Here is a 15,172-nt window from a genome sequence, read left to right on the forward strand (position 1 = left end):
CAACACTGGATCACAAAATGCACAAGTTCTGATTTTCTATAGAAAATGTGTTCAGAATTCGACCCATGTATGGCCTGCATTACAGGAAGCCTAACAGAAGACTTGATCAAGCTCAACTTTTTTATGGAAAAGTTTAGATTTGTATATAACTTCAGCTGAATATACCTGTGTAACTACTGATCATTTGTAGAAGCAGTGTTCACAGAAGACAACCTCTTCCTTTTCTGCCATCCAATGCTCTGTTTTGGACTGTCCAAGTTTTTGCAATGGGTTTAAGTTGGTCTGTCCGGGGGAGACCTCATTTAAATAATGTAAGGGTAGAGCCCCTCTTCCCTGCCATTAAGTGACTCTGCTAGTTTTCCAGGTATGAGCTCAGTGTCTTCTGTCACCCAGTATCACTGTGATTAGGGAAATATGCTACCCAAGTTTTTGCAAATTAGTGTTTTACAACTGACAGAATATAGACATTTGCAGTTAGAAAATACTGATGATGATGATGGAGAGTGTCAAATATGTCTTGAGGCATTCAGTATGTTGCAAACAAGTAACCATCTAATAGTCTAGATGTACAGCTAAAAAACCATCTTCACTTAAATTGTTGGACACTTGTCATCTAAGGCTGGTGTACACAATCATCCTTAAATTCTTATCCCAAATAGTATAGCCGATAATTTCTAAACGCTAAATGATTTTGAAATACATCGAGGGCTAGTTTAGACCAGAACGCGGTTCAGGAAACGTGTTTGCTTTTCCCTGACCATGTTCAAAATGCGCTGCACAGAGGGTGTTACTGTTATTGACTCGCCAAAAGCAGTGTGTTTGCCTGCACTGGATCACATGGTAAAGTAGTACCATGCAATCCAGTTGCTGTGCGTCTTTTTTTTTTTTTTTTTGTGCATGCACTACTTTTTAGTACTCTCCGGGCGCAATTTCAGCCCATTCAAATGAATGGGCCGAAATTGCACTGCATGTGAATCGCCAAAAAAATGCAAAGTGTTCCTGTGCAATTCATGTGTGATCTGGCCCTAAAAGTCCTGAAATATGCAGATTTTAAAGTTTTATTATAGAAAAGTACAAGTAGTACTTTGGGTTCTGTGAATGAATTTTAAATAAAAAAATGTTAAGTGGATACATGTTACAGTAAATATAATTTCTAGAGGGTTATTTAGAAAAAGAATTGCTTTCTCTGCACCAATACAGTTATGTATTTCTAGACCTCTTTGTGGTGCTAAATGAAAATAGTTTTGGCTTGATAAGTGAGAATGTAAGAGTTTTATTCTGCAACCAAAAAGTTAAACTGTTTACTTCATATATAAGTGTAATGGCTTATATATCGCACAACAGTGAAACAGCTGTATTATCAAATCTTGTTTTGTTCCACATGTATTGTCATTAAGGTGGAAAAATGAATTGTGCTATATAAATTTTTGTTACATTTGTACATACTTTCATCACTATATATCACATGCTGAATCTTTGACTTGTAAAGGTTATACTTTTAATAATTTAAAAATAATTCTGGTGCTACTGAACTACTTTAATGATTTCCGAAGTATTACTAGTTTTTAAGTGCTTGCCTTTCTACAATTTTTATGATGGGCATGTATGAATTTTTATTTTATTTTTTCAGAATTTTTGCTTTCTTAAAATAAAACTCTATTCGCAATTATTTTATGTAATATAATGTATCATACATTTATTTTTTCCTGACTATGCAATAAAGCATATTTCCTTGTATTGCGTGTGTGTGTGTGATTGCTGAGCAGTTCTTTGTAGTTAATGTTTATATGCTTAAGTGTGGACTTCATTCTATCATGGTCTCTCCATTTTTTGTTTCATCATCATCATGTTCATTTAAGTTGTCAGTGGTGTATTACACTTCAATGTATCCAATCCCCAAGTGAACCTCTTAGTATAGGAACTGTTAATGAAAGTTAACATGCATGTTACGAATGTTAAGTCTACATTCAGACCAGCAATTGGGGCTATAGTGCAAATTCCGGCAACAAGAATCAGAGGAATATCTGTCTCTAACCATAGCTTACTGCTGGATGTGCAAACGGTGACAAACATGCATTGTGGCCATCAGCCTGTCTGTCTGTTGCTTTGTATAGGCTGAGCGACCGCAGATATTTAAAAACACTTGTCATTCTGGATGCAGAAATCCTCTGATTCTTGTGGGCGGAATTCACACTGCAGCCCTGATTGGTAGTGTTAATGGGGCCATAATGGTTGCACTCAGTATAACAGAACTTTCTTCCCAGTGTTTGTTTCATCCTGCATGTTGGTAGAAAAAGCCAATCAATACATAATGGAGTGTCCAGGTGTTAGAATTCCTGTTGTGCTTAAAGAGGTATTTTGAAGGAACATGCAGGCTTGGGAGTACCTAGCTGTGCATGGTCAAGATTAGAACTATGTAGAGTTGGAAGGTTAGTTCGGTGACAGGGTTTGTGATATCCTGTAGTTGGCTAACAGTTGCCTTCCACGCGTGTGCCTCTAACTAATGATACACAGATAAACAAACATGTTCCAGCTCTTTTCATTAAATATTTTAAAGACACCCCCTATCGCTTTAAAAAAAAGACATGGCAGACATACTGAAAACTATTTAGTGTTTATCCTACGACTGATTAAAGGGTGTTTGTTTAATAAAAGTATCTTCAGACGGCTGCACAAAATTAAAAGGAGGGGAGAACACAGCAAGCGCCATCTGAGTGTACTATTAACCTCCCTGGCAGTATGATTATTTCTGATTTTAGGTGCTGAAAGCGGTACAATTATTTTGAATGGAAATTTGGCGTTTTTATATTGTAGGCCTGCAATTCTTAGGAATAACTCTCTTAAATCTGTTCAAACCAGAGTCTAGTAGACATCCCGGGTATGATAAAGTTTATAATGTAATAAATAACTATTAATAACAAATAATAAAAACTATTCAATAATGTAATCAAATCCAAAAACACTGAAATTTTCTCATTTTGTAGAATTGTCGCTGTCATTAGATTTAGTGTTTGATGACAGATCTCCCCACAAATCGCTATTGCTCAGTTCTGCAAGTGATTCTAATTTATTATCGCTGTTCTCTAGCTGGTCTAAAATCACTTATGACATAAAGGGACACTTTTTCTTTGCTATGGACAATTTCCAAATTCCAGGCAGAAAAAAAACAACAGTATTTATAATATAAACGTGCATGCAGGGCACTGGACAGACCACTAGGGACAAAGGGGATGTGTATTTTTTTTTATACAGTACTGTAATCTGTAAGATTACAGTACTGTATGTGTATTGTTTGTTTTTACTTTTTTGAATTTGGCCCCAATCTCCGCTCCCGTGCGTCGTAACGTCGCAGGGAACGGAGCTCGGCGGCACTTGGGCACTGTGTGAATCGAGCGGAGGACAGCTCGCACACACAGCGGGGGGACATCGCTGGATCCAGGGGGCAAGGTAAGTAAGTCTCCCTGTACCCTGCAATGCAAACCCGAGTCTGGCTCTGGGTTACCGCTCGTGGTACTGAAATTCCACCCGAGTTAGACTCAGGAATACTGCCAGGGAGGTTAAGATACAGTTTAATTGCATGGTAAGTAATGCACTTACAACATACAAGATAAAATAAGGCTCATCTGTATGTGGGTATGGTTGGTAGCTCTCTCAGCATCTGAGACAGGCATCCACGTGTATGGCAAGATGACAGGGGAACAGGCCCATAGAAGGAGCTGATGCTCAGAGCATGATGTACCTCTGACTCCGTTCTCTCCCCGATGTTCCTCTTCCGGTGACGTCACTTGCTTGCATTCCATGCTACCCTCCATAACTACATACAGATGAGCCTTCTTTCATCTTGCATAGTTACGTAGTTAGGTTGAAAAAAGACACAAGTCCATCTAGTTAAACCAGAAAAAAATAAAAATTACAATCCTTTACCCACAGTGTATCCAGAGGAAGGTGACCCCCCCCCCCCCCAGAAAAGCAGGATCCAAGAGGCAATTGGATTTTCCCTGGATCAACGTTACCTATAAATGTTAGTACCCAGTTGTATTATGTACATTTAGAAAATAATCCAGGCCTTAAAGCAATCTACTGAGCTAGCTAGCCAGAACCACCTCCTGGAGGGAGTCTATTCCACATTTTCAGAGCTCAAACTGAAGAAACCTTTCCGTATTTGGAGTTGAAATCTCTTTTCCTCTAGACTTGGAGTGCCCCCTTGTCCTCAGTGTTGACCGTAAAGTAAATTACTCAAAACCGAGTTCACTCTATGGATCCCTTATATATTTATACATAGTGATCATATCCCCCTTAATCTCCTGTTCTCAAGAGTGAATAAATTCAGTTCCTTTAACCGTTCCTCATAGCTGAGTTGTCCTTCTCTGCACTTTCTCCAGTTCTCCGATATCCTTTTTGAGAACTGGTGCCCAAAACTGAACAGAGTATATTCCAGATGAGGTCTTACTAATTTGTACAGGGGCAAAATGGATTGCATATTATTGAGCTTATGATCTACCAAAACCCCCAGATCTTTCACCACTGATTCCCCCAGTTGTACTCCTCCTAGTATGTATGATGCATGCATATTCTTGGCCCCCAAGTGCATAACTTTACATTTACCAACAGTAAACCTCATTTGCCACATAGTAGCCCAATTAGACAGTGCATTGAGGTCGACTTGTAAATTGGAGACATCCTGTAAGAACATTATTTCACTGCATAGCTTAGTGTCACCTGCAAAGACAGAAATGTTACTTTTAATCCCAGATCCAATATCATTTATAAAGTTATTAAAAAGTAAGGGTCCCAGCAATGAACCTTGGGGTACACCACTGATAACCTTAGACCATTCAGAGTAAGAATCGTTAACCACCACTCCCTGAATTCTGTCTTTTATCCAGTTTTCTATCCATTTACAAACTGATATTTCCAAGCCTGTAGACTTTACCTTACACTTGAGCTGAGTGTGGGGAACTGTGTCAAATGCTTTTGCAAAATCTAAGTATACCACGTCCACCGCCACCCCTCTGCCCAAGGTTTTACTTGCCTCCTCCTAAAAATAAATCAGGTTTGTCTGACAACTTCTGTCTTTCATGAATCCATGCTGTCTGTTGCTTAAAATATTTTTTTCCCAGCAAGGACTCGTCTATGTGGTCTTTTATTAAACTCTCCAGTATCTTCCGCCTATAGAAGTTAAACTAACAGGTCTATAGTTACTCGGTAAAGACTTTGTTCCCATTTAAATATAGGCACCACAATGGCGCTACGTCAATCCAGTGGTACTATTCCCATCATTGAGTCCTTAAAGATGAGATACAATGGCTTTGAAATTTACAGAGCTTAATTCTTTTAGGATCCGTGAGTGGATGCCATCTGGTCCAGGTGCTTTATCCACCTTTGTGTCTAAATATTTCTGGAACATATCCCTTTTGAGCCATTTGTGGGTCATTTGGGCCTATGTCACTACCACCCCCATTATAGACATGAACTCCCTCATGCTCCTTTGTATACACAGAGCTGAAGAAGGTATTTAATAAATTTTCCTTCTCTTTGTCCCCAGTCACCCACTCTAGATTATTTTGTAAAGGGCCTACATGCTCAGACCTGACCTTTTTTACTATTAATATATTCGAAGAATTTTTTGGGGTTTGGCCTACCTTTTGCAATCTGTCGTTCGTTTTGAGTTTTTGCATTCTTAATTTCCTTTTTACATATTCTTTTCTTGATTGTTTATAGTGTTTTTTTTTAACTTTGGCCATATTTTTAGCCTTTTAAACGTATTGCCCATGGGAATATACTTTTGCAGTGAGGTCACAAACAGCCACTTCAAAGAAGTCCCATTTCTGTTCTGTGTCAGTTGATGCCAATATTCCCTCCCAGTTCAAGTCCTGGAGAGCAGCCCTCATCCTTGGATAATTTTGCTCTCTTTTTAAGTGTTTTTTTTCTTTCCCTTATGTGTTTTTTGCTTACAGCTAACCTCAAATGAAATTAAGTTATGGTCACTGCTACCAAGTTGTTCCTTTTTATATGAACATTAGTAATAAGCTCTGCATGGTTTGAGATTACCAGGTCCAACAGAGCATCATTGCCTAGTTGGGGGCCTCAATAACCTGGACCTTTAAAATTGTCCTGTAATGGGTTTATACATTTTTGCCATTATTCCAGTCAATTTCTGGGTAGTTAAAATGCTCCATTATTATCACTGTCCACGCCCTTGCAGCCCTTTCCATCTGTGCAAGGAGCTGAGTCTCCACCACCTCATTAAAATTGGGTGGTCTATAGCAAACTCCAATGATTAACTTTGAACTACGCACATCTATATGCAGTTCCTCCCATAATGCTTCAGACTCCTCACACTTTTTCCATCAACCAGATTCTTTCACACTCGCTTTGAGATCACTTCTCACATAGAGACCGACCCCACTACCTTTCCTTTTTACTCTGTCTCTCCGAAAGCGTGCATAGCCAGGAATATTTATAGCCCAGTCATGTGAGGAATTAAGCCAAGTTTCAGCGATACCAATTACATCATCAGCTCTCCTCCTGCACCAGAGCTTCCAACTCGCCTATTTTGCTTGGCAGACTTCTGGCATTAGTGAACAAACACTTTAATGCGTTTATTACATTTTGCTCTGGCGTTTTTCATATCTTGTTTAGTAGTATAAATGGCACTATCATTTTCAATGGTTGCAACATTGGTGCTTTCTTGTCACCTGCCATAACCCTCCCCCCATCTATCCCCATTCCACCCTCCATTAATGTCTGACCCTTAACTGACCTGTCTGCCCAATGGAATTCTAGTTCACCCTCCCCCTTAATCCTAGTTTAAATACTCCTCCAGCCTTCCCATAAACTTCTCCCCCAGCATAGCAGACCCCCTTCCATTCAGGTACAAACCATCTTTAGCAGATATGTTGCACCCTAATGAAAAGTCAGCCCAGTGCTCTAAAAACCCAAATCCCTCCTCCCTACACCAGGTCTTTAGCCATGCATTCAGCTCTCTAATCTCCCCCCTGCCTTTCCTATGTTGTGTATGGCACAGGCAATATTTCAAAGAATATCACCTTGGAGGTCCTTCCCTTAAACTTGCAGCCTAGTTCATTGAATTTATTCATAAGGCGCCTCCACCTTCCATGTATTCTGTCATTGGTTCCAACATGAACCAAGACAGCTGGGTCATGCCCAGCCCCTCCCAGTAATTTAACAACCTGGTTCACCACATGCCGAACCCTAGCACCAGGGAGACAGAGGAAGGTGACACCCCCCCCCCCCCCCAGAAAAGCAGGATCCAAGAGGCAATTGGATTTCCCTGGATCAACGTTGCCTATAAATGTTAGTACCCAGTTATATTATGTACATTTAGAAAATAATCCAGGCCTTTCTTAAAGCAGTCTACTGATCTCGTTTAGTTGAGGCGATCCTGGCAACAAATTGTTCTTCTGATTATAGAATCCCCTATTGCCACCAACTGTTTACCTGCACTCCCCTAATTGCCTCGACTAGATGGGCTGCTTTCCCAGCTGTTAGGGGTAGCAGTGACATCTAGGGCTGCCTCCTCTGTGTTTGCCACCTCCCACAACTTCACCCAAATTGGCAACTTTGTTTTGATGCATAAATACAGGACTGGCCTTCCTTTTCTGTGAGCCCCTTGTAAGTGCATTACTTACCTTGCAATTAAACTGTACCTTAATACTACACTCAGGTGGTGCTTTATGTGTTCTCCTCTCCTTTTCATCCTGTTTACAGAGCTGGCTTTCTCTGAGGACAGCTGCCGCCTTGTATTCTACTTTAAAAACTGATGCCCATGAACTAATGGACTAAAAGTTTTGATTTATTTCCCACTTGTATGCCTGCAGTTACACCATCTTTTGTGATTTAGTTACCTTTTTGTGATAAAACAAAATATAATTGTGCACCCAAAGTGAAAAAAATTAAGTGAAATGCCGCATCAACGATTGAATTGCATAAACAGAAAAAACAAAAAAATGCAGCGCTGCTGAAACCTCACCTCTATCTAGTGACTGTAGGGGAAATGGTTCAATCACAAAATAAATATAATATCAATCATGTGCACTATGTAACATCATAAAGTGAATCAACACATCAAAGTCTCTGTATAAACAGCTCAGAAGGCTACTTCAAATAGCATAAAGTCTCTGTGAACGTGCACAATATGAATATCTCGTATAGTTCTGCCAGTCACCATGGCGATGCTGGCAGAACTATGAGAAGTCATGATGTCCTCTTCACATGAGATTTCAAACCCTACCATCTCACCTGGATGATCAGTTTGAAGATCCACCTGAAAATTTTGTCTCACACGCCTGCTAGATTCACCACCGTGTGTGTGTGTGTGTGTGTGTGTGTGTGTGTGTGTGTGTGTCCACAGTTGAGGGTAAAGGTATTTAATACACATTGCTATTTGAGATCCATCACTTGAAGTTGCATACCCTCTTTGAAAATGAACCGCACCTATTAATTGCCATCTTATCACAGAGGATATTCATATTGAGCACGTTTACAGAGACTTTATGCTATTTGAAGTAGCCTTCTGAGCTGTTTATACAGAGACTTTGATGTGTTGATTCACTTTATGATGTTGCATAGTGCACATGATTGATATATTTATTTTGTGATTGAACCATTTCCCCTACAGTCACTAGATAGAGGTTATGTTTCAGCAGCGCTGCATTTTTTTGTTTTTACCTCTTTGTGATTGGTTGCACAAAATGTCTTAACATAAGAACTCTTTGTGCACAGGGAAATTAAAATTGCTAGTGGAGTGATCAGGTAACTATCAAAAACTGTTCTTAACCCAATTTAGACCAAATAGATGGTCTTTAAAGTGGTTGTAAACCCTTACAAACCACTTTGACCTACAGGTAAGCCTAAATTAAGGCTTACCTGTAGGTCCAAGCAATATCTCCTAAACCTATATGGTTTAGGAGATATTTGCCCGAAAACGGGCACCGCTGTCTACGGCGCATGCGCCGTAGACAGCGGCGCGCAGGCGCACAAAGCGCGGCATTTCCAAAAATGGAGCTGCCGCGCGTGTCGACTCCCGTGCGCGGGAGTGACATCATTGCGGCTTCGCCGAATGACAGCGACGGAGCTGCGAGACGCCACCAGCAAGATGGATGCGGCGGACTACAGGGGACAGCGGCGACTTCGTTGGCTCCTGTGTCAGGTAAGTGACACATAATGGGCTACTATGCGATGCATAGTAGTCCATTATGCTTTGCCTTTGCAGGGAATGAAAGAGGAAGTAAACTCATCAGGGTTTACTTCCTCTTTAACCAAACTGATTTAAAATGTCATATGATTCCAATGCATCATATGGATCACATTTTACTTATCACCACCATTTTGCTTGGAAAGTTATTAAACATTGGTACACAGTTTGATGTGAATAGTGACATGGTCATCCAACTTTAACAAGAATTTCATATACTTGCCAACTTTAGTTGAACTTTGTGTAAAGTGTCAGTCAAAATTGGATATTTCTAGTGGCACATTAGGGGCAGGCCAATGTACATGGGAACATCACCCAGTTAACCAAAGTTTCATATTTGGGATGTTGCCAATTAGGTCTTTTTCTTAATTGTGCACTTTCTATTTCCAATACACATTGTCCAGATGTGGTTCAACATTAAAGAAAAACATGGACATTTATTTCCGCTTTTCTGTTTTATCCTCCACCATCATTCTCTCTTGTGTTCATATCATCTTTTTTGTTCACTTGCATTTCCTAATCCCACAATAAAAGCCAGGCTACCCAGTTATAGTGTGTGTGTGTGTGTGTGTGTGTGTGTGTGTGTGTGTGTGTGTGTGTGTATTATACAGTACAGACCAAAAGTTTGGACACACCTTCTCATTCAAAGTTTTTTATTTATTTTCATGACTATGAAAATCGTAGATTCACACTGAAGGCATCAAAACTATGAATTAACACATGTGGAATTATATACTGAACAAAGTGTGAAACAACTGAAAATATGTCTTATATTCTTGGTTCTTCAAAGTAGCCACCTTTTGCTTTGATTACTGCTCCACACACTCTTGGCATTTTGTTGATGAGCTTCAAGAGGTAGTCACCTGAAATGGCTTTCCAACAGTCTTTAAGGAGTTCCCAGAGATGCTTAGCACTTGTTGGCCCTTTTGCCTTCACTCTGCAGTCCAGCTCACCCCAAACCATCTCGATTGGGTTCAGGTCCGGTGACTGTGGAGGCCAGATCATCTAGCGCAGCACCCCATCACTCTCCTTTTTGGTCAAATAGCCCTTAAACAGCCTAGAGGTGTGTTTGGGGTCATTGTCCTGTTGAAAAATAAATGATGGTCCGAGTAAACGCAAACCGGATGGAATAGCATGCCACAGCAAGATGTTGTGGTACCCATGCTGGTTCAGTATGCCTTCAATTTTGAATAAATCCCCAACAGTGTCACCAGCAAAGCACCATCACACCTCCTCCTCCATGCTTCACAGTAGGAACCAGGCATGTAGAGTCCATCCGTTCACCTCTTCTGCGTCGCACAAAGACACTGTGGTTTGAACCAAAGATCTCAAACTTGGACTCATCAGACCAAAGCACAGATTTCCACTGGTCTAATGTCCATTCCTTGTGTTCTTTAGCCCAAACAAGTCTCTTCTGCTTGTTGCCTGTCCTCAGCAGTGGTTTCCTAGCAGCTATTTTACCATGAAGGCCTGATTCACACAGTCTCCTCTTAACAGTTGTTCTAAAGATGTGTCTGCTGCTAGAACTCTGTGTGGCATTGACCTGTTCTCTAATCTGAGCTGCTGTTAACCTGCGATTTCTGAGGCTGGTGACTCGGATGAACTTATCGTCCGCAGCAGAGGTGACTCTTGGTCTTCCTTTCCTTGGGCGGTCCTCATGTGAGTCAGTTTCTTTGTAGCGCATGATGGTTTTTGCACTTAGGGACACTTTCAAAGTTTTCAAAGTTTTTCAAAGTTTTCCCAATTGTTCGGACTGACTGACCTTCATTTCTTAAAGTAATGATGGCCACTCGTTTTTCTTTACTTAGCTGCTTTTTTCTTGCCATAATACAAATTCTAACAGTCTATTCAGTAGGACTATCAGCTGTGTACTGTATCCACCTCCTGCACAACACAACTGATGGTCCCAACCCCATTTATAAGGCTTGAAATCCCACTTATTAAACCCGACAGGGCACACCTGTGAAGTGAAAACCATTTCAGGTGACTACCTCTTGAAGCTCATCAACAGAATGCCAAGGGTATGTGAAGCAGTAATCAAAGCAAAAGGTGGCTACTTTGAAGACCCTAGAATATAAGACATATATTCAGTTATTTCACACTTTTTTGTTCAGTATATAATTCCACATGTGTTAATTCATAGTTTTAATACCTTCAATGTGAATCTACAATATTCATAGTAATGAAAATAAAGAAAACTCTCTGAATGAGAAGGTGTGTCCAAACTTTTGGTCTGTACTGTATATATGTGTGTGTGTGTGTGCGTGTGTGTGTGTATATGTGTGTATATATATATATATATATATATATATATATATATATATATATATATATATATATATATATGTATGTATATGTATATGTGTTTGCTGTGAGATTTTGACAATTACAGCAATTTTCTCCTAGTTGCATCAAAATGTCAACTTGAACTATTGTGCATTACCCCAAAGTATAGGAAATCAAATGCATTATTAGTTTAATTCATGTGGAGCTCAAATTTTCCCAACTTCTCAAAATCCAGACATGACATTCGGCGTATGAGAAGTTTTTATATTTTTTAAAGTGTAAAAAAAGAAACCCATATAGAAACCTTGAAAATAAAATAAAACTTAGTCAAAAGCAGGATATTTTATTTCTGCTTGCCTGTTTGAGTTTTGGCCAAGTTTACATTAAGGCCTCGTTTAGACTTGTGGTTGGCTCAACAGCACATTTTTGCTGCCTGCCAACTGCTGCTACTTAAGCTGCAATAAGCATCAAACTGAGGTGTTTTCATGCCATGGGTGTGATGCTTTGCTTCACTCCCACAGCAAAGTTGACCTGACTTGTAGCGGTCCGAACTCTGCACATTCAAGTCGTGTGGAAGCGTCACAAATTCCTCGCAATGTTTGGGTTAAAACGGGCAGTGAGGATGAGTCTTGTCACTATCTCACTGCCTGTCAGTGGCCTCTGGAGCGCAATCCAAGCGTGGATCAGACTTCAGAGGCAAGGGAGATTTAGACGCATTTTTTAGTTTGCGGCACTTCCCCACTGACTTGAATGTGTAGCGTTACAAGTTTGTTAAACTTTTCTGCGGGCACAAAGCATCACAGCCACAGCATAAAAACACCCCAGTATGCTGCCTATTGCAATTAAGGGAGGGTGATTGGTGGGTGACAAAAGGGCTCAACTGCGCATTTTTGCGGCCATCCAAACGCATGTCTAAATGAGACCTTAATGATAAAGTGGTTCTAAAGGCTCAAGGTTTTTTTTACCTTTTTTTATACATTCTATGCATGAAGGTAAAAAAACTCTCTGTGCAGCAGCCCCCCCCCCCCCCAAATAATTCAGTGAGCCCCATCATAATCCAGCTATGTGCATGAGAACCTCAGCCCTTCAGGGGCCCTCCCTCCTCATTGGCTGAGACAGCAGCAGGAATCCTTTTCAGTCACAGCCAGTGAAGCAAGAGAGTGGGGGTGGGGCTGAGCCACAGCTGTGCATGTGAATTGACACACAGAGCTGTGGTGCGGGAGCCCCCATTGCAAGCTGCTTGCTCTGGGGAGCGCTGGGAGGAGGGAGGGGCCAGGCGCATGGTGGGGGACACGAAAAAGAGAAGGCTTGGGGCTGCTCTGTAAAACCACTGCCAAAATAAATAAAAAAAAAAACTTTCATATCACATTAAGGATTCCCAGTTTGAGTGGACTTTAATGGATATAGTCCTCATCTGGTTCCTATAGCTCTAAGTCCTCGGTGTTGATCTTCTCATTCAAGTTTCTTCCTTTGCCATTTCAAGACAATGAAGTCGCTTGTGTACAATTGCCTTTTTTCTTATGCACTATTATGTGATCTTCTAGCTGATGGCGTCTGTAGTCCCTGCTGTGATGTCACTAAAGTGCAGGACAAAGCGCTACCACTATATTCTTACCACTTAACACCAATGATGGGCCACCATACATTCCACTGAAGCCGCTTGCTTTGGGGGCACGAGTGTGTGTGTTCGCTCCCGAGCCAGCTCTGTGTCAATGTACAGAACATGGCTCGGCCCTGCCCCCTCTCTTCTTACTGGTTTTAAATAACAGCAGCTGGAGCCAATGGCTCCTACTTCTGTGTCTGAGCCAATGAGGATGGAGAGAACAGCTGCTTTTGTGTACTTCACTGGATGAAGTTTGGACTGCATACAGAAGGGTTTTTACCTTTTAATGAAGAAAATTCAAGAGACCTTCTGCATTCGGAACCACTTTAACCTTGCAGCAGAGAACTTGGAATGCACAAATGTGCATGGTCCCAGTTTTTAAGGGCCCGTACACATGGGCTGAATATCTGGCAGCATCGGCTGGTTCAATAGAAACTGTTCGACATTCGGCCCATGTGTACGGTAGCTGGTCCGACATAAGCTGGTCAAATGGGGCATGACCTAAAAAGGTCTGCAGATTGGCACCCAATCCATGCTCGCAGCCAATGGCTAAGATCGTTGACCGGTGTGCTCTGTCCCAATGGGGACACCTTTTCCTGAGACAACTTTCTAAAATGGGAATTTCCTTTTACTTTGGAGAGATTTTTTTCTAATTTCCTAATGCATCTCCAGGACAGGAAATGTAAGGACAGGAAGACGGGAAGATCTGCCCAGCTGGAAACGGGTAGCAGAAAAATACCTAATAATTTTAACCCTTTCCAACTCTAAATTCAAACGTTTGTCCCTTGCATATGCTTTAACCACTTGCCGACCGCCGCATGTCGATATGTCGGCAGAATGGCACGGGCAGGCAAAAGGGTGTACCCGTAGGTCCCTTTTTAATTTACTGCCTAGCGGGCCTGCATGCAACGCGGTAGCGTGCCCGCTAACTCTATTCGCCGGCGGCCCATGATTGTGGCAAGGAGAGGCAGAACGGGGAGATGCCTATGTAAACAGGGCATTTCCCTGTTCTGCCTAGCAACATGACGGATCTACTGATCCCTGTCGTTTTTGTGGGGATATGTATTCTAGCAAAAAGTAAATAGCTTTTTTTTTTTTTTTTTGTTTATAGCGCAAAAAATAAAAACCGCAGAGGTGATCAAATACCACCAAAAGAAAGCTCTATTTGTGGCCAAAAAAAGGACTTAAATTTTGTTTGGGTACAATGTCTCACGACTGTGCAATTGTCAGCTAAAGCGATGCAGAGCCAAATCGCAAAAAATGCTCTGGTCAGGAAGGGAGTAAATCCTTCTGGGGCTGAAGTGAATAAATGCACTGCAACACTTTACGATCTTTCAGAGATCACAGCGGTTCCCTTGACTATGCCTTCATCTGCTTCTCTTTCCAGATCAGCTTTTAGAGATGCTAACTCAGATGACACAGTAATATATAACCTGCTGCCTGCACAGTTTCTGGTTGTGTTCACAAATTCCTAATACAGATCAGCCTGTGCTTTAGCCTCACTCTGTGACTTAAAGTTAGTATTGAATGCAGTGTTAAGAATGGGGCAAGGAGACTTGGGTAATGCTTCTGCCTGCCTATAACAGATTGATGATGGTAATCTCAGCCTAAGCAAAGTCCCTTGACTGGTGCTCAATGACGGCTGTTTACGGTTTAAAAAAAAAAAATCGACTTTTATATCTGCAGAATTGTAATGTTGCTTTTATATTGTGACATGTCAACATATTTTACATTACAAAGTGGCCAACTTTAATAAATTCTGCTTAGTTAATTTATACAATGCAGGTATCTTTAACATTTTGTATTAAAAGGATGCATCTTCATTTGAAAGGGATATGACTGACCCAATGCCATCCAGCAAAAGTAAAATACTGTATCAGGTTGGGTACACTTTATTATATAGAATGCGGTGTTCTTTAAAATTTTACTTTGAAATAAAGTACCATCTCTCACTTTTCAGATGTGGAGCTGTATTGGCAATGTATAATTCCCTGCAAGCTCTCAATGCTTTTAAGTTTAATTGGTTTTGGTCTGGTAAAGTTTTAAGCTTGAAGCAAAAAGCTTAA

General features: G+C 40.8%; 1 protein-coding gene across 6 annotated transcripts in view; it reads left to right on the top strand.

Annotated features, from left to right (window-relative positions):
• The window catches only part of PDLIM5 (PDZ and LIM domain 5), a 266,096-nt gene that overhangs the window by 146,202 nt on the left and 104,722 nt on the right, over nucleotides 1-15,172 (top strand). The window lies entirely within an intron of this gene.

The sequence above is a fragment of the Lithobates pipiens genome, unplaced genomic scaffold (genome assembly GCF_037356315.1).
Source record: "Lithobates pipiens isolate NorthernLeopardFrog02 unplaced genomic scaffold, aLitPip1_a1.2 Scaffold_13, whole genome shotgun sequence".
Lineage (NCBI taxonomy): Eukaryota > Metazoa > Chordata > Amphibia > Anura > Ranidae > Lithobates > Lithobates pipiens.